At 45.1% G+C, this 22,912-nt stretch overlaps 6 pseudogenes; all 6 read left to right on the top strand.

The window, feature by feature from the left end:
* The first annotated feature begins 2,898 nt into the window (after positions 1–2,898).
* On the top strand, positions 2,899–3,017 carry LOC142738128 (5S ribosomal RNA; annotated as a pseudogene).
* A 424-nt stretch (positions 3,018–3,441) lies between these two features.
* On the top strand, positions 3,442–3,560 carry LOC142737224 (5S ribosomal RNA; annotated as a pseudogene).
* A 626-nt stretch (positions 3,561–4,186) lies between these two features.
* Positions 4,187–4,305, top strand: LOC142700529 (5S ribosomal RNA; annotated as a pseudogene).
* Positions 4,306–16,944: 12,639 nt separating this feature from the next.
* LOC142735547 (5S ribosomal RNA) lies at positions 16,945–17,063 on the top strand (annotated as a pseudogene).
* Positions 17,064–17,491: 428 nt separating this feature from the next.
* On the top strand, positions 17,492–17,610 carry LOC142703533 (5S ribosomal RNA; annotated as a pseudogene).
* A 4,585-nt stretch (positions 17,611–22,195) lies between these two features.
* On the top strand, positions 22,196–22,314 carry LOC142738188 (5S ribosomal RNA; annotated as a pseudogene).
* The last annotated feature ends 598 nt before the right edge of the window (positions 22,315–22,912 follow it).

Genomic DNA, 22,912 nt, shown 5'->3' with positions numbered 1-22,912 from the left:
TGGATTAAAGCATTTAATGTCAATGGCCATTCTAAGCTGAATGTCCCTGCTCTCATCAGATCGCAGAACTTACACAGCTTAAAGGAACAGTGTCATCACAATATTTTTTTTAATATGTTAAAGATGTTAGTGCTTTATTAAAAACGTTTATATTTATTTGTGTGTTTGTGTTTTACTTTTTCTTATTTTTACACTTTTTTTTCCCTATGGGGGCTGCCATTTTTTTTTCCATTTCTGTATGTGTCGATTAACGACACATACAGACATGGAATACGGCAGCCACAGTCCCATAGGGACTGCGAACGGGTCCCGTCCCATCCACTTCTGTGTACGCCGTCTGTGTGGGAACTGCGCATGCGCCGCTCCCACACAGTCCAATTTGAAATGCGCGCCATCTGGCGCCATTTTCCTGTGGACCGGAAGTCGCGGCCGGACAGTAAGATTACTACTTCCGGTCGCGTCTTCCGGACTTGTGCACTTGGACCAGCGGCAGCAGACGGAGCTGACGGGCCGGAGGGAGCCGCGGCGGCAGGAGCAGGTAAGAGATTTCTATGTATGTTCGTGTTTGTGTGTGTTTGCTACTGTATGTAAACCTACTACACTGTGTGTTAGCTCAAAAAATGGCGACACACAGTGTAGGAGGTTACACCGTTCAAACCCCTCGTTTATCCCGGCACTAGCCAGGATAAAGGAGGGGGGGATTCTCAGAGCTCACTAGAGCGAGTGCTTTTTTCCCAATTTTGCAATGCTGCAATTTTGGGAATAGCTCCATCTAGTGACCAGCGATGGGAAATATTATAAATTAGAATCTAATTTATAATATTTCCTGACTCGTGAAAAAAATAAAAAAAATTTGAACAATGTTTAATCACCTACACACTAAATGTTTAATTAAAAAAAACAAAACATGTTTTGCTGGCAACACATTCCCTTTAAGGCATCGCTAGTACCTGTGTGGGAGACTGTCTGGGAATCCGTGGTGTGGTTGGCTTTTTATTATGTCGTTTAGATTTTGTTTCACAATCGATTAAAAAGGACTATGGATTTAAGCATTTAATGTCAATGGCCATTCTAAGATGAATGTGCCTGCTCTTGTCAGATTGCAGAAATTACCCAGCTTAAGGCCTCGCTAGTACCAGTGTGGGAGACTAGACAACCTAACCAAAAACCTCACACCAAAGACTTGGCATGTAGTGGGGTCCCCTATAGCAATAGAACCTAAAAACGAACCAAATGGGACATATCCCTAAAAAGAATATTGTACTCAATATAAAAAGCACAAAAAATATCTTTATTAAATATAATGACAAAATAACACAATAATAGAAAAAGAGAAATAATACAGCATATACGGAGACATATACAGCAGGGTCAGATAGAAAAGACCATGACCAACAGAATCAACCATATACTAATGATCACTCACACGCTCAGATAATATCCAATAATAACACAAGCCCAGGGGTGTGTGATATAAATCCCACATGTATCAGTAGCAATGCAAAGGTGGCCTGTATAATATCAAAGCCTATACAAATAGAGAAGGGCAGAATAACATGTGGCAGCATACATATAATGATAATACGTCAGAGCCAGCACAAAAGAGGTGCAGCTAAATGGATATGCATAAAATAATGCGTACAAGGACAGTGCAGTATAACTAAATAAATATACGTATACTGCTAAGTAGGAGTCAGCACAAGAAAAGAGTGTAGCTGTTGACGTATATCAAGAGATAGTGTAGCTCAGATAGCCATAGAGCAATGCAGCTGCCATAGTTAAATAGTATAGCCCAAAAGTCATTACAGATTTAGCAAATGCACATACACATACCCTGAGAAATGTTGAGGGAGCGTGGAGGATCAAAAGATCTGGGTGAACAAACGCCTCGACGCGCGTTTCGCCCGATAGACCGGCTTCGTCAGGAGGCTAATTTAAAATGATACTCCAGGGTTATAAAGAGAGAACATAAAGTTAGGCTCACCTGTGATGAGCGCAAATCGGCGCTCGGAACACACGCCCAGTGACGCCCACATCACGGGACGCGCCGCGCGTCAGATGGAGAAGACGCCGCATGATGAAAAATCACCATAGCGACGTGGGACGCTAAGCGGCACTCCCGGATGTAGGTCACACTGCGCATGCGCAGCCGAGCGTCTGTGCGGACACCACAGGGGAGACAACAACTGACAGGACTAACACAATGGCAGTTTAGGAGTGGGAAGTAACTAAGAGAATGGAATACATCCACCGGGATCTAGTAATAGAGGATAAATGCAGATAGAGCAAGATGTTTATGACAAATAAAAATAATAAGATATAATGAAAAAAACGAAAAAAACAAGGGGAAGTGCACATATGACAAGACTGTGCACAAAAGGAAAAAGTGAAAAAATAAGTGGACTAAGATCCAGTAAATATGTGAAACAAGTGAAAAAAAAAGGGGGGGCATATTAAAATAATGTGAAAATTGATATACATTAATATGGATGGGCAATACCCAAACACATAAATATATATAGTACAAAAAGTAAATAATAACATTGTGACGAGTGAATGCATATATATATATATAAATAAATATACATAAAACAAACAGTGCATCAGTGTGGGAGACTGTCTGGGAGTCCGTGATGCGGGTGACTTTTTATTATATCGTTTATATTTTGCTTCACAATCGATTCAAAATAAAAATAGACTAAAGCATTTAATATCAATGACTATTCTAAGCTGAATGTTCCTGCTCTTGTCAGATTGCAGCAGTTACACAGCTTAAGGCCTCGCTAGTACCAGTGTGAGAGACTGTCTGGGAATCCGTGGTGCGGTTGACTTTTTATTATGTCGTTTAGATTTTGTTTCACAATCGATTAAAAAGGACTATGGATTAAAAAATTTAATGTCAATGGCCATTCTAAGCTGAATGTGCCTGCTCTCGTCAGATTGCAGAAGTTACACAGCTTAAGGCCTCGCAAGTACCAGTGTGGGAGACTGTCTGGGAATCCGTGGTGCAGTTGACTTTTTATTATGTAGTTAAGATTTTGTTTCACAATCGATAAAAAATAAAAATAGACTAAAGTATTTAATGTCAATGGCCATTCTAAGCTCTCGTCAGATCGCAGAAGTTACACAGCTTAAGGCCTCATTAGTACCAGTGTGGGAGACTGTCTGGGAATCCGTGGTGCGGTTGACTTTTTATTATGTTGTTTAGATTTTGTTTCACAATCGATTAAAAAGGACTATGGATTAAACCATTTAAAGTCAATGGCCATTCTAGGCCGAATGTGCCTGCTCTCGTTAGATCGCAGAAGTTACACAGCTTAAGGTCTCGCTAGTACCAGTGTGGGAGACGCTGGGAATCCGTGGTGTGGTTGACTTTTCATTATGTCGTATAAATTTTATTTCACAATCGATTAAAAAGGACCATGGATTAAAGCATTTAACGTCAATGGCCTTTCTAAGCTGAATGTGCCTGCTCTCGTCAAATCGCAGAAGTTACACAGCTTAAGGCCTCGCTAGTACCAGTGTGGGAGACTGTCTGGGAATCCGTGGTGCTGTTGACTTTTTCTTATGTTTAGATTTTGTTTCACAATCGATTAAAAAGGACTATGGATTAAAACATTTAATGTCAATGGCCTTTCTAAGCTGAATGTGCCTACTCTCGTCAGATTGCAGAAGTTACACAGCTTAAGTCCTTGCTAGTACGCTTGTACCAGTGTGGGAGACTGTCTGGGAATCCGTGGTGTGGTTGACTTTTTCTTATGTATAGATTTTGTTTCACAATCGATTAAAAAGGACTATGGATTGAAACATTTAATGTCAATGACCGTTCTAAGCAGAATTTGACTGCTCTCGTCAGATAGCAGAAGTTACACAGCTTAAGGCCTCGCAAGTACCAGTGTGGGAGACTGTCTGGGACTTCGTGGTGCAGTTTACTTTTTATTATGTCGGTTAGATTTTGTTTCACAATCAATTAAAAATAAAAATAGACTAAAGCATTTAATGTCAATGGCCATTCTAAGCGGAATGTGCCTGCCCTCATCATATCACAGAAGTTACACAGCTTAAGTGCTCGCTAGTACCAGTGTGGGAGACTGTCTGGGAATCCGTTGTTGGTTGTCTTTTTGTTATGTCGTTTAGATTTTGTTTCACAATCGATTAAAAAGGACTATGGATTAATGCATTTCATGTCAATGGCTATTCTAAGCTGAACGTGCCTGCTCTTGTCAGATCGCAGAAGTTACACAGCTTAAGGCCTCGCTAGTACCAGTGTGGGAGACTGTCTGGGAATTTGTGGTGCGGTTGCCTTTTTATTATGTCATTTAGATTTTATTTCACAGTCGATTAAAAAGGACTATGGATTAAAGCATTCAATGTCAATGGCCATTCTAAGCTGAATGTGCCTGCTCTCGTCAGATCGCAGTAGTTACACAGCTTAAGGCCTCGCTAGTGTCAGTGTGGGAGACTGTCTGGGAATCCGTGGTGTGGTTGACTTTTTATTATGTCGTTTTTGTTTTCTTTTACAATCGATTAAAAAAGGACTATGGATTAAAGCATTTAATGGCAATGACTTTTCTAAGCTGAATGTGCCTGCTCTTGTCAGATCGCAGATGAATAACAGCTTAAGTCCTCGCTAGTACCAGTGTGGGAAATTGTCTGGGAATCCGTGGTGCGGTTGACTTTTTATTATGTCGTTTAGATTTTGTTTCACAATCGATTAAAAAGGACTATGGATTAAAGGATTTAATGTCAATGGCCATTCTAAGCTGAATGTTCCTTCTCTCATCAGATTGCAGAAGTTACACAGCTTAAGCCCTTGCTAGTACCAGTGTGGGAGACTGTCTAGGAATCCATGGTGCTGTTGACCTATTGTTATGCTATTTAGAATTTGTTTCACAATCAATTAAAAATAGACTAAAGCTTTAAAAGTTAATGGCCATTCTAAGCTGAAACGCGCCTTTTCTCGTCAGATCGCACATGAAGAACACTTTAAGACCTCGCTAGTACCAGTGTGGGAGACTGTCTGGCAATCCGTGGTGCGGTTGACTTATTATGTCGTTTAGATTTTGTTTCACAATCGATTAAATAGTACTATGGATTAAAGCATTTACGGTCTATGGCCGTTCTAAGCCGAATTTGCCTGCTCTCATCAGATCGCAGAAGTTACACAGCTTAAGGCTTCACTAGTACCAGTGTGGTAGACTGTCTTGGAATCCGTGGTGCGGTTGACTTTTTATTATGTCGTTTAGATTTTGTTTCACAGTCGATTTAAAAGGACTATGGATTAAAGCATCTAATGTCAATGGCCATTCTAAGCTGAATGTGCCTGTGCTCGTCACATTGCTGAAGTAACACAGCTTAAGACCTTGCTAGAACCAGTGTGGGAGACTGGAGCTCGTTGATGCCTCAGAGGGGTGAGTATGCCTCTAACCTGGCATTAGCACTTATTATGGGCCCTGAGCTACAGGCACTAACGGCACAAATGGCGGCCATACCCACCAAATGGGATATGGAGGGTTATATTTCCTGCCTTGAAGCAGTTTGCAAAAATGAGATCTGCTCCTTGAAAGAGGACATTACCCATATTAATGAATCTGTGGAAGCCATTGAGGTGCAAACACAGGAGCTTCAGCAGCATCTGGCCTCCCAGCAAATTTTATTGGATCAACACTCTGCACATATACAAATGCTGTTTGATATGACGGATGATGCAGAGAACAGAAATAGGAGGAACAATATCAGGGTCAGGGGTATCACAGAAGCTACGGGGCCCCTGGACCTCGTTCACACGTTACAGGGTATATTTAACATGTTGCTGGAAAGACCTGCGGATTCCCCGGTGGAAATTGATAGAGCTCACCGCACCCTGGGTCCAAAAAGCACGGATTTGGCCAGACCGCGAGACGTGGTGTGTAGAATCCACTTTTTTCAACTTAAAGAATCTATAATGAGGCAAGCTCGTAACAGGGGTACACTGGACTTTGATGGGGCTCCGGTGCAATTACTGGCGGATCTTTCTCGTTCCACTCTGGCAAAAATGAGAGCCTTACGACCCCTACTTGTCGCACTTAGGGAAAAAGATATCCAGTATTCATGGGGACACCCCTTCCAACTCCAAGTGCGCCGTGGATCCTCCATGTATTCGGTCTATTCTCCGGAAGATATCCTTGATTTCCTCGCTGCCCTGTATCTCCCACAGATTTCCATCTCAGATTGGCCGTATTTCCCTCCTATGCCGCAACGTACGCCAAGACGTAATTATCGGATGGATCATTCCTTGACCCCTGCGAGACGCAGAAGAGTGCAGGGCCCGGGAGCTCCCGCTCATGCCTCTCAGGAATCTTGAGGTTGCTCCTTTGATGCGCCGCCGGCTGCCTCCATAGTGCCTTACTAAGTTATGCAGCGGTCATGGTAGCCATGGTCGCATATGTTGGACTCTGTTCCTCGGGTCCCGAGATATGACCTCTCTACCAGGTATATTACAGGACTTGCCGGCCCCGCAGAATTGTCTATGGAGAAGCACAGATGGCTGCTACCTCGATATCGGCTACGACCAGGTCAAGATTGCTGGAATAAGATGTTGGAAAATTCTGCTTCGCCGATAAGGAGTGGTTGGGGTTACTCTTTTTTGTCCTAATATGCTGCATTGGGGATGTGGGGGAAGGGGAATACATTGGGGATTTATGTTGTATTCATTACAGATCAGAATGAGCCCCAAGGTCGGGATCATGGGTACACACCTCCTCCCTGGCAATTGGCCAGGTGGGTTTATATGGAACACCTCGCATCATGTCTGCAGACCCTTTGGATATGGTGGGAGGGAGATGACAGAGCTTATGGCCTATATACATTTCCGCCACGATGGTTTCGGAGTTAACCCCCCCCCCCCCCTCCCCTGGGTAGGACCCTAGCCTGGAATAAATGGCAGTTTAGTCAGAATAGCAGCTGATATCCTTTCCTGTATGGTAATGGGAGCCGTTTAGATATGATACATGGCATCTTTGATAGGGGGCAGTTCCTCTCCATGGAGGTAGTTGGTGCTAGGCCTACAATAGCCAGGTACGGGCTGTTTGATCATTATTATTTGACGATGTGATAATTTACATGTGTGTCTATACAAGGCTTCGGGCATTTGGGAGTTGGTCGGGAGCTTCCTTCTTCCATAGTCCAGTCAAACCCACACTTAGGGCGTGTTCGGTTGAACACTTTACATTAACTTCTTTCCCCTAAACAGAGTAGTTTTGGGGCTGGATCACTGTCTGTAGTGAATCCATTAGTTCACTGACTCTTTCTTTCTCCTGTTCCCTCTTACCCCTCTCCTTCTCTTTCCCAGATGGAGTCCTTAAAATGTTGCTCATTAAATGTTCGGGGATTTAATACCCCGCAAAAACGTGCTCAAATTCTGCATCATATGCACAAACAACGTGTCCAGATTTTACTTTTGCAGGAGACTAATTTCAGGACCGACCATGTGCCCACTCTGAAACATCGATACTATACGCAGTGGTTCCATAGTACCAACCCTGAGGCGAAATCCAGAGGAGTGAGTATCGCTATACATAAATCTCTTCCGGTCTCGGTTGTTGCTACCAAATATGATACCCAGGGGCGCTTTGTATTTTTGAAACTTCGAATCTGTGAGCGACTGTTCACTGTAGCGAACTTGTATCTCCCTAATCATGACCAGGTGCGCATAAGCAGGAGTTATTTAACGGAACTCTCCAAATTTCCAGAACGTCTCTTGGTAACTGCAGGAGATTTTAACTTCACAATGGACAGGGTTGCAGGCTCCTCCTCGGGCAGATCCTCCATTTCCGCTTCTCAATTGGCTTCCCTTAAGTCTAAGCTGTTCGCCGTGCAAATGGTAGACATTTGGCGGATTCTCAACCCCCAAACACGGGACTACACCTTTTACTCTCCGGTGCATGACATGTACAGCAGGATAGATTTGTTTCTTATCAGTCATCATTTACTTTTCCTGGTCCCCGAAGTCTCAGATTGGAACTATGATCTGGGCGGATCATGCACCTGTTTACTTGTCTCTTACCCTCCCAGACACTAAACAGCGGGAATGGCATTGGCGGTTGAACCCGCATCTTTTGAGGGATGCGGTATGCCAAAAGGCTATTAATAGATCCATCTCAGAGTTTCTGGATCATCATGAGGTGGACTCCACTCCTCTGCCGGATCAGTGGGAGGCGTTGAAAAGTGTATTAAGAGGTATATTTATACAGCAAGGCTCGAGACTAAAAAGGGAACGGGCTTTCAAAATTGAAAGGCTCTTGTCCCAGATACGGACTCTAGAGACCATTCACAAACAGTCCCAACACCCCCAGACTTTAGTGGAGCTACTAGAAGCTCGAAATTCGCTGAGAGATTTATTAGACCAGGCGCATGCGTCTTTTCGAGACCGGATGAGGCATTTCGCTTACGAACATTCCAATAAATGCGGTAGGGCATTAGCTAGATCATTACACCCACGGGCTCCTCAATCCTTTATACCGGCGATAAAAATGACACAGGGTGAGGTCAAACATAAGCCAGGAGACATTGTTAATACATTTAGGGACTACTATCAGGCCCTATACAACCTCAAGGGGCCTTTGGCAGATATGTCTCCAAGTGCCCTCCAACGGAGGATTGATTCCTATGTTGGACAGACGACGTTGCCGACTATAGAGGAGACCAAGACGGCCTCGCTAGGGGAGGCCTTCTCGGAATCGGAAATACAGGCAATCATAAAGTCAGCTCCGTCGGGTAAAAGTCCGGGTCCGGATGGATTCCCGGCGTCCTTCTACAAGACTAATGATGGGGGTGGGGAGACAGACAAGTGAGCCCTAATCTACCCACCACTCAGTCCCTGCCTACTTGCAATGACCCGCACTAGGCGACGGAGCACAACTGGGCGACGGTCCCTACGCTCAATAAGTGCACGACAGACAAACAGACAAGGGTACACAGAGCTAGGGGGAGAAAGGGGCAGTTGCCCACGGCAAAACCGTGAGCAAAAAGAGAAGTGAACAAGCCGAGTCAAACCAGGAGAGTACGAGGTACCAAACGCAGAGCAGGAGAGAATGTCAGCAAGCCGGGGTCAATATGAAGCAAGGACAATGGTACAAGAAGCTGCAGCAGGGCCAGGAAACCAAACGAGAAGAATCACAAGCAAAGGAGGAACAGGAAAGGCAGGCATAAATAGACAGAGGGCAGGAGCTAGCTCCGTCTGGCCAGGCTGTGATAGGTTCTCCCACTCCTAAGCCTGCCACCCTGAGTGGTGGAAGATGGAGTCAGTCTCACAGACATAGAAGCAGGTGCAGACTGATTATCTATGGGCGTTAACCCCGAAGCTGTGCCTGGCAGATCCTTTACAGTACCCCCCCTTTTATGAGGGGCCACCGGACCCTTTCTAAGTGGACCTGGTTTACTGGGGAAACGAAGGTAAAACCTCCTGACCAATATCCCAGCGTAAACATCCCGAGCGGGTACCCAAGTCCTCTCCTCAGGCCCGTATCCTCTCCAATGGACCAGGTACTGGAGGGAGCCTTAGACCATCCTGCTGTCCACAATCTTGGCCACCTCGAATTCTGCCCCCTCAGGGGTGAGAACAGGGACCGTAGGTTTCCTCGAGGGAGCCAAGGACGGGGAGCAGCGTTTGAGGGAGGCATGGAACACGTCGTGTACTCGACCATAAACAAGGGGTTAGCAGAACGTTTTCTATCTGCCTGGGTTTTTCGTATGCTCTGGGACGCCTCTAGGTTTTTCTGAACCTGAGTCCAGAATGTGCATAGTTCTCGATGAACGACCTCTACCTCGGGATTATTGGAACTACCAGGTGAAACGGAAGAGAACCGTGGATTAAACCCAAAATTACAGAAAAAGGGGGAGACCCCTGACGAGTTACTGACCCGGTTATTAAGGGAAAATTCGGCGAGGGGAATGAATGAGACCCAATCATATTGACAGTCAGAGATAAAACACCTTAAATATTGTTCTAGAGACTGATTAGTCCTCTCAGTTTGGCCATTAGTTTCAGGATGGAAGGCAGAGGAGAAGGACAGAACTTTTTACAGAAGGCTCTCCAAAACAATCAAACAAATTGTACCCCTCTATCAGAAACAATATTGACAGGGACCCCATGGAGACGCAGGATGTGTTTGACAAACAAGGTAGCTAACGTCTTAGCATTGGGTAGTTTTTTGAAGGGCACAAAGTGGCACATCTTACTGAAGCGGTCTACTACAACCCACACCACCGACTTGCCTTGAGATGGAGGCAAATCGGTGATAAAATCCATGGAGATATGGGTCCAAGGTCTCTGGGGAATGGGCAAAGAACATAGTAAGCCCGCTGGTCGGGACCTGGGAGTCTTGGACCTAGCACAAACTTCACAAGCGGCAACGTAGGCCTTAACGTCTTTAGGCAACCCAGGCCACCAATAGTTTCTGGCAATGAGGTGTTTGGTACCCAGGATGCCTGGATGACCAGATAGTGCAGAGTCATGATTTTCCCTAAGTACCCTTAGCCGGTATTGCAGGGGAACAAACAGCTTATCCTCAGGAAGGTTCCCGGGAGCTGAACCTTGATCAGCCGCAATTTCAGAGACTAAATCAGAATCAATAGCGGAAATGATTATACCTGGAGGCAAAATACAAGCAGGATCTTCCTCCGAAGGAGGGCTGGCCATAAAGCTACGTGACAGTGCATCAGCCTTAACATTTTTAGACCCAGCCCTATAGGTAACCACAAAGTTGAATCTGGTAAAAAATAACGCCCAACGAGCTGGTCTCGGGTTTAGCCTCCGGGCAGATTCTAGGAAAACCAGATTCTTGTAGTCGGTAAGGACCGTTACCTGGTGCCTAGCCACCTCCAGGAAGTGGCGCCACTCTTCAAATGCCCATTTAATGGCTAAGAGTTCACGGTTGCCAATATCATAGTTACTCTCAGTGGGTGAAAACTTCCTGGAGAAGTAGGCACAGGGACGGAGATGGGTGAGGGACCTGGTACCCTGGGACAAGACAGCCCCCACTCCCACCTCGGACGCGTCAACCTCCACGATAAATGGCTCCATTTGGTTGGGCTGAACCAGCACCGGGGCCGAGATAAAGCACTTCTTAAGGACCTTAAAAGCCTGGACAGCCTCAGGACGCCAGTGTAGGAGAACAGCACCTTTGCGTGTGAGATCCGTAAGAGGCATAGCGATGACCGAGAAGTTAGCAATAAACCTCCTGTAATAATTAGCGAAAACCAGGAAGCACTGTAACGCCTTCAGGGAGGCAGGTTGGACCCATTCCGCCACAGCCTGGACCTTGGCGGGGTCTATGCGGAATTCATGAGGAGTGAGGATTTGGCCCAAAAATGGTATCGCCTGCACCCCAAACACACATTTTTCGGTCTTAGCAAACAGTTTGTTTTCTCGAAGGACCTGGAGCACCTTCCTGACATGCTCAATGTGGGAGGACCAGTTCTTGGAAAACACAAGTATGTCATCAAGGTACACTACAAGAAATAACCCCAGGTTGTCTCTTAAAATCTCATTTATGAAATTCTGGAAGACCGCGGGAGCATTACACAACCCAAAGGGCATGACGAGGTATTCGAAATGACCTTCGGGCGTGTTAAACGCAGTCTTCCACTCATCCCCCTCTTTGATGCAGATAAGGTTATACGTCCCCCATAGATCAAACTTAGAGAACCATTGGGCCCCCTGAACCTGATTAAAGAGATCAGGAATCAGAGAAAGGGGATACTGGTTCCTTACAGTGACCGAATTCAAGCTTCGGTAGTCAATGCATGGCCTAAGACCACCATCCTTCTTCCCTACGAAGAAGAAGCCAGCACCTACCGGAGAAGTAGAGGGGCGAATGTAACCCTTGGCCAGGCATTCCTGGATATACTCTCTCATGGCTTCACGTTCGGGACAAGAGAGATTAAATATCCTACCCTTAGGGAGCTTAGCTCCTGGTACCAAATTGATTGCGCAATCATATTCTCTATGAGGAGGTAACACTTCGGAGGCCTCCTTAGAGAAAACATCGGCAAAGTCCTGAACAAACTCAGGTAGCGTGTTCACCACCTCAGGGGGAGAAATAGAATTAACAGAAAAACATGACGTCAAGCATTCATTACCCCACTTGGTAAGGTCCCCAGAATTCCAGTCAAGCGTGGCATTATGCAACTGCAACCAGGGAAGGCCTAAATCCAAATCGGACGATAATCCCTGCATTAACAGTACAGAGCACTACTCCAAATGCATGGAGCCAACAAGGAGTTCAAAAACAGGGGTATGCTGTGTAAAATAACCATTAGCAAGAGGAGTGGAGTCGATACCCACTACCGGGACAGGTTTAGGCAAATCAATCAAAGGCATAGCTAGAGACATAGCAAATTCCACAGACATGATATTAGCAGAAGACCCTGAATCCACGAAGGCACTGCCGGTAGCAGATCTACCACCAAAAGAGACCTGAAAGGGAAGCAAGATTTTATTACGTTTCATATTTACGGGAAATACCTGTGCGCCCAAGTGACCCGATGATCACTTAGGCGCGGAAGTTCTCCGGCTGCATTCTTACGCTTAGGACAGTTGTTCACTTGATGCTTGTCATCTCCACAGTAGAAGCAGAGACCATTCTTCCTGCGGAAATCTCTACGTTGTTGGGGGGACACGGAGGCCCCGAGTTGTATAGGTAACTCCGAGTCTTCCGGGGAGGAACGAAGCAACGGAACCTCGGGAGGCATCATGGGGGAGTCAGAGGACAAAACATCAAGACGTTCAAGTCGTCGTTCCCTGAGACGTCGGTCAAGTCGTACCGCTAAAGCCATAACCTGGTCTAGGGAGTCAGAAGAGGGATAACTAACTAGCAGATCATTCAGGGCGTTCGACAGACCCAACCTAAACTGGCACCTTAAGGCAGGGTCATTCCACCGAGAAGCTACGCACCACTTCCTAAAGTCAGAGCAATACTCCTCAACAGGTCTCTTACCCTGACGTAAGGTCACCAGCTGACTCTCGGCAAAATCAGTCTTGTCAGTCACGTCATAGATGAGTCCGAGAGCAGAAAAGAAAAGATCAACGGAGGAAAGTTCAGGGGCGTCAGGAGCCAAGGAGAAGGCCCATTCTTGGGGCCCTTCCTGGAGCCGGGACATAATTATACCCACCCGCTGGCTCTCAGAACCTGAGGAGTGGGGCTTTAAACGAAAAAAGAGCCTACAACTCTCCCGAAAGGAGAGAAAAGTCTTCCGGTCCCCTGAGAACCGGTCGGGCAACTTGAGGTGGGGTTCAAGAGGTGAGGTGAGGGGCACTACCATGGTAGCATCAGGCTGGTTGACCCTCTGAGCCAGGGCCTGGACCTGTAGGGAGAAACCCTGCATTTGCTGAGCCAGGGTCTCAAGGGGGTCCATAGTGGTGTCAGGGACCAGGGTAGACTAGGTATAGGCTTGTGATTATGTAATGACGGTGGTGGGGAGACAGACAAGTGAGCCCTAATCTACCCACCACTCAGTCCCGGCCTACTTGCAATGACCCCCCCTAGGCGACGGGGTACAACTGGGCGACGGTCCCTACGCTCAATAAGTGCACGACAGACAGACAGACAAGGGTACACAGAGCTAGGGGGAGAAAGGGGCAGTTGCCCACGGCAAAACCGTGAGCAACAAGAGAAGTGAACAAGCCGAGTCAAACCAGGAGAGTACGAGGTGCCAAACGCAGAGCAGAAGAGTAGTAAACAAGCCGAGCCAAACCAGGAGTGTACGAGGTACCAAACGCAGAGCAGGAGAGTAGTCAGCAAGCCGGGGTCAATATGAAGCAAGGACAATGGTACAAGAAGCTGCAGCAGGGCCAGGAAACCAAAACGAGACGAATCACAAGCAAAGGAGGAACAGGAAAGGCAGGTATATATAGACAGAGGGCGGAAGCTAGCTCCGTTTTGCCAGGCTGTGATAGGTTCTCCCACTCCTAAGCCTGCCACCCTGAGTGGTAGAAGATGGAGTCAGTCTCACAGACATAGAAGCAGGTGCAGACTGTTTATCTATGGGCGTTAACCCCAAAGCTGTGCCTGGCAGATCCTTTACAAATACCTTTGTAACAAAACTTCTTCCCTAAATGACTAAGGTATACAACGCAGTTACAACCTCCATGCCATTCACTCCGCAAACGTTAGCGGCCACCATTACTGTGATTCCCAAACCAGGGAAAGATCCCTCTGCCTGTTCTAATTACCGTCCAATCTCGCTGATAAATGTGGATGTAAAACATTATTCTAAGGCCATTGCAAATAGACTAGCCCCACTCCTACCACGTTGTATCCACGGAGATCAGGTGGGATTTGTTCGACACAGAGAGGCGAGGGATAATACCAATAAAACCACTCTTAATATGCTATGTCCTGAAAAAGTCTCTACCCACCTGTTTAATATCGATTGATGCGGAAAAAGCCTTTGATCGGGTACATTGGGGGTTCCTGAAATTGGCACTAACCCAGGTTGGGCTTGGCCCCATTATGCTGGATAAGATATTGTCCCTATACCAGACACCTACGGCACGAGTTAGGGCAAATGGGGTACTTTCAACAACATTCTCGATTGCCAACGGCACTAGACAGGGATGCCCCCTGTCACCATTACTTTATGTCATCACGATGGAGCACTTAGCTGTGGCTATCCGAAATTCCCCAGATATAGCAGGGATAGGAATAGGCGGAGATTGTCATAAATTGGCCTTAAATGCCGAAGATCTCCTGCTCTTTGTGACAACCCCTGTGATTTCCTTACCAGTGCTCATTAGAGAATTCGAAGTATTTGGCCAGGTTAGCAACTTTAAGGTAAACTATACGAAAACTGAAGCACTCAACATTTCCTTATCTTCTGAGACACTGGAGCTCTTAAAGTCATCCTTTAATTTTAAATGGCAGGCGAGGTCAATCAAATATTTGGGAGTCCAGATTCCTAGGGACCTAGTAGATCTTTACACTCTCAATTATCAGCCTTTACTGCAAACCACTCTCAAAAACCTACATTCATACGATCGAGCGCAACTCTCATGGTTTGGCCGCATAAACGCTATCAAAATGGACATCCTCCCTCGGTTTTTATATCTGTTTCAGGCTCTTCCAGTATTAATACCTGGAACATTTTTTAAGGCATTGGAGAAAGCCTTTCGGAACTTTGTGTGGGGCACTTTGAGGCCGCGCCTTAATCTGAAGTCATTGTCCCGTCCAAAACTGAAGGGGGGAGCTGGACTCCCGGATTTTCCCACTTATCATCAGGCCACAGTACTCGCAAGGGTGGTGGACTTGTTTCATAATGGATCCAAGAAACAGTGGGTAGAGATTGAGCAGTCCATAGTCACGCTCTCACTTAGATCGTTGCCATGGATTCTTCCTGATTATAGGCCGGCGCTTGCGACCCTGCCATTGCTAACCCAGCACTGTCTCACTTTGTGGGACAGACTGATGGTTAGAAAGGGCCTTTCACATAGACCCGGGCTCCTTAGCCCGCTGTTTGATAACCCGGAATTTTTACCAGCGGTCAATACGAAACAGTTTCTGATTTGGTCCTCTTCTGAAGACACGAGATTATGTCTGGTAATGTCGGATGGGGGGAGGCTCCCTCCTTTGTCAGAGTTGCGTGGGACTTGCCCGGGGAGGATGCTTTCATGGATGGAACATACCCAATTGTTCACCTTTTTACGTTCGGCCCTACCGGGCTGGATGCATATCGTCACTAGCACTGCATTTGAGTCGTTGTTGCTTCAAACCAAGCCTCCGGCCCGGGTGATATCTAACCTGTATACCTTACTTCTAGAGGCCAGTGATGATCAGCCTCCTGCATACGTCAGCGCATGGGAGCGAGAACTAGGAAAAACCCTGTCACTGGCTGATTGGGATCGAATATTTTTTCTGTCTCACAAAATGCCGGTGGCATGTCATGCACAGGAAAAGTACTTCAAGATACTGACTAGATGGTACCGTTGCCCACAGATTCTGAGCAGAATGTACCCTGAGGTGTCAGATTTGTGTTGGCGATGTGGGACTGAGACCGGAACAATGTTGCACATTTGGTGGTCATGTCCAGTATTGCAGACCTTCTGGAAAGCGATTTTTGAAATCTACACAGAAGTGGAAGGTACGCAGCTGGTGCCCACTCCTCAGATGGCTTTGCTATCCCTAATTCCGGGCCCTTTGCCGAGTATTAGGAAGGGGCTACTATGGCATTTCTTGACTGCGGCACGAACAGTTATTCCTAGACATTGGAAGTCTACTGTGCCGCCTTCAGTTGACGAATGGGGGGCAGAGATGGATTCTTTATGTCGAATGGAATCTCTGGTTGCAGAGGACAGTGATCGCTTTGGTAGGGTTCTTTCTCTGTGGAATGCATGGTCGTCCTGCAAATCTGGTCCACACTTTGCTAAATGACTAGGCGGAACCCCCCCCCCCCCCATAGAGGGGTCGGTCAGGAGCAGTCTGTTAATTCAGTGGCTTCCATCTGGGAGAGGGGAATCCCTTCTTTCCTTCCCAGTCCATCCTCTCTTTGTCCCCACTGGGTAGGTGGGACACAGGGTGTCTCTTGGTGGCCCAGGTCTTCTTGCTCTGGGCTTCTATCTCTTTCCTTGATCTTTCCCCACTTCTCTCTTTCCCTTCTCTTCTTCCTCCCTCCTTTCGTGGGACTTGGAATGATATCACACACTTTACACAAAGCCTTGGATTTACTTTTATGATGAGACCTTATTAAGGAGAGATAATGTCTATAGTTTTAAAACGTGAATTTTGCAGATAAGGTGTGTGTGTAATATGTTGAAACATGCTAATGTCTTACCTAGGAGAACTACAGACAATGCAAATAATAACATGTATGTATATTGAAATGTTTTCTTTGGCTTGTTTGCTTTTGTATTTGTTAAAATTCCTAATAAAAATTTAGATTATGAAAAAAAAAAAAAAACAAACATTTAAAGTCAATTGCCATTCTAAGTTGAATGTGCCTGCTCTCGTCAGATCGCAGAAGTTACACAACTTAAGGCCTCGCTAGTATCAGTGTGGGAGACTGTCTGGGAATCCGTGGTGCGGTTGACTTTTTATTATGTCGTTTAGATTTTGTTTCACAATCGATTAAAAAGGACTATGGATTAAAGCATTTAATGTCAATGGCCATTCTTAGCTGTATGTGCATGCTCCCGTCAGATCGCAGAAGTTACATAGTTTAAGGCCTCGCTAGTACCAGTGTGGGAGACTGTCTGGGAATTTGTAGCCCGGTTGCCTTTTTATTATGTTGTTTAGATTTTGTTTCACAATCGATAAAAAGGACTATGGATTAAAGCATTTAATGTCAATGGCCATTCTAAGCTGAATGTTCCTGCTTTTGTCATCTCGCAGAAGTTACCCAGCTTAAGGCCACGCTAGTACCAGAGTGGGAGACTGTCTGGGGATCCATGGTGCGGTTGACTTTTTATTGATTTTGTTTCACAATCGATAAAAAAGGACTATGGATTAAAGCATTTAATGTCAATGGCCATTCTAAGCTGAATGTGCCTGCTCTCGTCAGAGCGCAGAAGTTACGCAGCTTAAGGCATCGCTAGTACTAGTGTGGGGGACGGTCTGGGAATCCGTGGTACGGTTGACTTTTTATTATGTTGTTTAGCTTTTGTTTCACTATTGTTTCAAAAGGACTATGGATTAAAGCATTTGAGGTCAATGGCCCTTCTAAGCTGAATGTGCCTGCTCTCGTCAGATCGCAGAAGATACACAGCTTATGTCCTCGCTAGTACCAGTGTGGGAGACTGTCTGGGAATCCGTGGTGTGGTTGACTTTCTATTATGTCGTTTCGATTTTGTTTCACAATCGATTAAAAAGGACCATGGATTAAAGCATTTAAAGTCAACGGCCATTCTAAGCTGAATGTGCCTTCTCTCGTCAGATTGCAGAAGTTACACAGCTTAAAGCCTCGCTAGTACCAGTGTGGGACTGGGAGTCCGTGGTGCGGTTGACTTTATTATGTTTAGATTTTGTTTCACAATCGATTAAAAAGGACTATGGATTAAAGCATTTAACCCCTTCCCTCTTTAGCCACTTTTGACCTTCCTGACAGAGCCTTATTTTTCAAATCTGACATGTTTCACTTTATGTGGTAATAACTACGGAATGCTTTCATCTATCCAATCGATTCTGAGATTGTTTTCTCGTGACACATTGCACTTTAAGTTACTGGCAAAATTTTCTCAATATGTTCAGTATTTAATTGTGAAAAACACCAAAAATTAGCATTTTTCTCAATTTAAATGTATCTGCTTGTAAGACAGGCAGTTATAATACACAAAATTCTTGCTAATTAACATCCCCCATGTGTCTAATTTAGATTGGCATTGTTTTTTGGCTATTTTTTCAGGGGCCAGTTCAGTTGTGAAGTAGCTTTGAGTGTCTTATTGATTAGAAAACCCCAAAAAGTCACCCCATTTTAAAAACTTCACCCCTCTCAGTATTCAAAACAGCATTTAGAAAATTTCTTAACCCTTTACACATTTCACAGGTATTAAAGCAAAGTAGAGGTGAAATTTACAAATTTCATATTTTTTTGCAGAAATACAATTTTTTTATAACACAGAAGGTTTGACCAGAGAAATGCAACTCAATATTTGTTGCCCAGTTTCAGGAAATATCCCACATGTGGCTCTAGCGTTCTAATGGACTGAAGCACAGGCTACAGAAGCAAAGGAGTACCTAGTGGATTTTGGGGCCTTATTATTGTTAGAATATATTTTAGGCACCATGTCAGGTTTGAAGGGCTCTTGAGGTGCCAAAACAGTAAAAATCCCCCAAAAGTGACCCCATCTGGGAAACTACACACCTCAAGGAAATTTTCTAGGGGTGTAGTGAGCATTTTGACCGCACAGGTTTTTTACAGAAATTATTGTAAGTAGGCCGTGAAAATTAAAATCTACATTTTTTCAAAGAAAATGTAGGTTTAGCGATTTTTTTTCTCATTTCCACAAGGACTAAAGGAGAAAATGCACTGCAAAATTTGTATAGCAATTTCTCCCGAGTAAAACAATACCCCACATGTGGTAATAAACTGTTTGGAGACACGGCGTGGCTGAGAAAGGAAAGAGCACTATTTGGCTTTTGGAGTTCACATTTAGCAGGAATGGTTTGCGGAGGCCATGTCACATTTGCAAAGCCCCTGAGGGGACAAAACAATGAAAACGCCCAAAAGTGACTCCATTTAGGAAACTACACCGCTTGAGGAATTCATCTAGGGGTGTAGTGAGCGTTTTGACCCCACAGATGTTTCATAGATCTTATTAGAATTGGGCAGTGAAAATAAAAACAATTATTTTTCTTCTATAAGACGTAGCTTTAGCGTAAATTTTTTCATTTTCTCAACAAATAAAGGAAAAAAAGAAACCAACATTTGTAAAGCAATTTCTCCCGAGTACGGCAATACCCCATATGTGGTCATAAACTGCTGTTTGGGCAAACGGCAGGGCTCAGAAGGGAAGGACCGCCATTTGGAGTGCAGATGTTGCTGGATTGGTTTCTGGGCGCCTGTGGGCCCAAACCAGTGCAAACCCGCCAGAAGTGACCCCATTTTGTTAACTACACCCCTCAATGCATTTACCAAGGGGAGTAGTAAGCATTTTAACCCTGCAGATGTTTTGTAGAAATTAGTGTGCACTCGATGTTGCAGAGTGAAAATGGGATTTTTTTTCCATAGATATGCCAATATGTGGTGCCCGGCTTGCGCCACCATAACAAGACCGCTCTCTAATTATTATGCGGTATTTCCCGGTTTTAGAAACACCCTACATGTGACCCTAATCTTTTGCCTGGACATATGACAGGGCTCAGGAGTGAAGAGTACCATGCGGAGTGGAGGCCTAATTTGGCAATTTACAAAGTATTGGTTCAAAACTGCAAAGGCTCAGATGTGAAATAATAAAAAGAAACCCCTGAGAAGTGACCCCATTATGGAAACTGCACTCCTCAAGGCATTTATTAAGGGGTGTAGTGAGCATTTTCACCCCACAGGTCTTTTCCATAAATAATTGCACTGCGGATGGTGCAAATTAAAAATTTATATTTTTCCCTAGATATGCCATTCAGTGGCAAATATGTCATGCCAAGCTTATGACGCTGGAGACACACCCCAAAAATTGTTAAAACGGTTTTCCCGGGTATGACGATGCCATATATGTTGAAGGAAACTGCTGTTTGGGCACGCTGTAGGGTTCAGAGCCGAGGGAGCACCATTTGGCTTTTGGAGAGCGGATTTTGCTTGGTACTATATGTGTTTGAGTATTGCTGGTGTTTCCATTTATAATGTGGGGGTACATGTAAGCGGGGCGGAGTATATAAGGGGCATAGTCAGGTGGTATAATAATGGGGTAAAAAAAAAATAATAATAAAATAATCCATAGATGTGTGTTACGCTGTGAAGCAATCCTTTCTGCACAGGCCAGTGTCGCACTGATAAATGGTGTCATTTCTTATCCCTCTTTTGGTCCACACTCCGCACCTTTGTAGTTTGGGGAATTTTGCTGGGAAAGTGTTGTCCTGGTATAATACGGGCACCGTCGCTTCCAGCGGATATGTTTGGGCCCTCCCCTTCCTGTTTCCCTAATTTTAGGTCCTTGATAAATCGCCTCTTGAAACAGAAGAAATGTTCCCCTCGGGCACAACTGCATATTTTTATATTTCCTGACTTATTGGAGCCATAACTAATATTATTTTTCATAGACGTAGCGGTATGAGGGCTGGTTTGTTGCGGGACAAGCTGTAGTTATTATTGGTACCATTTTGGGGTACATGCAACTTTTTGATCACCTTTTAAAACGCAATTCTGGCACAGCTGGCACAGCTTTTTTTGTTTTTTTTATACAGCGTTCACCATGCGTTATAAATTACATGTTAACTTTATTCTGCGGGTCAGTACGATTCCAGCGATACCCAAGTTTTACAACTTTTTGCACAATAAAATTACTTTTGTAAAAAGAATGTATTTTTTCTGTCACCAAGTTGTGAGAACCATAACTTAATTTTTGTCGACGGAGGTGTATGAGGGCTTGTTTTTTTGCGGGACGAGCTATAGTTTTTATAGGTACCATTTTTGGATACGTGCGACTTTTTGATCAATTTTTATTCTAATATTTGTAGGGCAAAGTGACCAAAAAACAGAAACTCTGGTAAAGTTTTTACGTTTTTTTTTTTTACGCTGTTCACCGCGTGCAATAAATATAATATTTTGATACCTCAGGTCGCTACGGTCGTGGCGATACCAAATACATATGGTTTATTATTTTTCAATAATAAAGGACTTGATAAGAGTAAAAGGGGGATTGTGTTTTATTTGATTACTTGAAACTTTTATTGCTTTCAAACTTTTATTTTTTGCACTTTTTTTTTACACTTTTCACAAGTCCCACTAGGGGACTTGAAGGTCCAACGGTCAGATTGTTTTTTTTTTCTAATACATTGCACTACCTATGTATTGCAATGTATTAGATCTGTCATTCATTCACTGACAGCAAGCCGATTAGGCTTCGCCTCCCGGTGGGGCCTAAATCGGCTTCCGTAATGGCAGAGCAGAAGACCATTGTGTCTCCTGTTGCCATAACAGCAGTCGCCAGTCCTGATTGCCTGTCAGGGCTGGCGATCTGCTAGTAACCGCTACAATCGCTTTCGATTGCTGCATCGAAGGGGTTAATGGCAGGGATCGGAGCTAGCTCCGGTTCGTGCCGTTACAGGTGGATGTCAGCTGTACAGTACAGCTGACTTCCACCGCTGATGACGCCGGATCAGCTCCTGACCCGGTGCCATTTTGGAAGCCGATCAGGAACCGCCGCCGGGCGGATCTTGACCGGCTTCGGTGCTAGGCAGACCGGGAGGCCAGTATTAGGCCTCCAGTTGCCATTGCAGCCACCGGAAGCCCGGCAATTTCATTGCTGGGGTTCCGATGAGCTGAAAACACCTTACGTGCAGCAATCGCATTTGAGCGCTGCACTTTAGGGGTTAATGGCGGGGATCGAAGCTAATTTCTGTCCCCGCCATTACAGCCGGATGTCAGCTGTCAGATACAGCTGAGATCCGACGATTATGGCACCGACTCAGCTTCTGAGCCGGTGCCAAACATTTGTCGTAAGTATACGACATTTTGCGGGAAGCACTGGCTTTCCATGACGTATATTTACGACAAATGTCGGGAAGGGGTCAATGTCAATGGCCATTCTAAGCTGAATGTGCCTGCTCTCGTCAGATCGCAGAAGTTACGCAGCTTAAGGACCCGCTAGTACCAGTGTGGGAGACTGTCTGGGAATCCGTGGTGCGGTTGACTTTTTATTATGTCGTTTAGTCCACATCTGGAAGCGATACATCTGCGGAAAGACCTACTTACCGTCCACTACGTTTTTTAGGAAATCGAAGGGGCAGAGGGGCCCCACCAGAAGGTCGAGGAGCAGAAGGGAGAAATCGGGAACCAGGGATACAGACACGATCCCAGGTAAGAACAACGACCTGGTCATCAACATTTCCTCCTACACTTTGAGTCCAGCGGAACTGTCGGTCCTACAGAAAGGCTTGTCCTTCTGTCCAACCACCTCCTGCAATACTTTCATCCTAGAGCAGGAACTCAATAGATTTTACAGATTTCTGAGACTTAGAGGCTCTGTCACCAGATTTTGCAACCCCTATCTGCTATTGCAGCAGATCGGCGCTGCAATGTAGATTACAGTAACGTTTTTATTTTTTAAAATCGAGCATTTTTGGCCAAGTTATGACCATTTTTGTATTTATGCAAATGAGGCTTGCAAAAGTACAACTGGGCGTGTTTACAGTAAAAGTCCAACTGGGCGTGTATTATGTGTGTTACATCGGGGCGTGTTTACTTCTTTTACTAGCTGGGCGTTGTGTATAGAAGTATCATCCACTTCTCT

The sequence above is a fragment of the Rhinoderma darwinii genome, chromosome 1 (assembly GCF_050947455.1).
Source record: "Rhinoderma darwinii isolate aRhiDar2 chromosome 1, aRhiDar2.hap1, whole genome shotgun sequence".
NCBI lineage: Eukaryota > Metazoa > Chordata > Amphibia > Anura > Rhinodermatidae > Rhinoderma > Rhinoderma darwinii.
The sequence above is the reverse complement of the archived record's forward strand: the minus strand, read 5'-3'. Positions and strand labels throughout refer to the sequence as shown.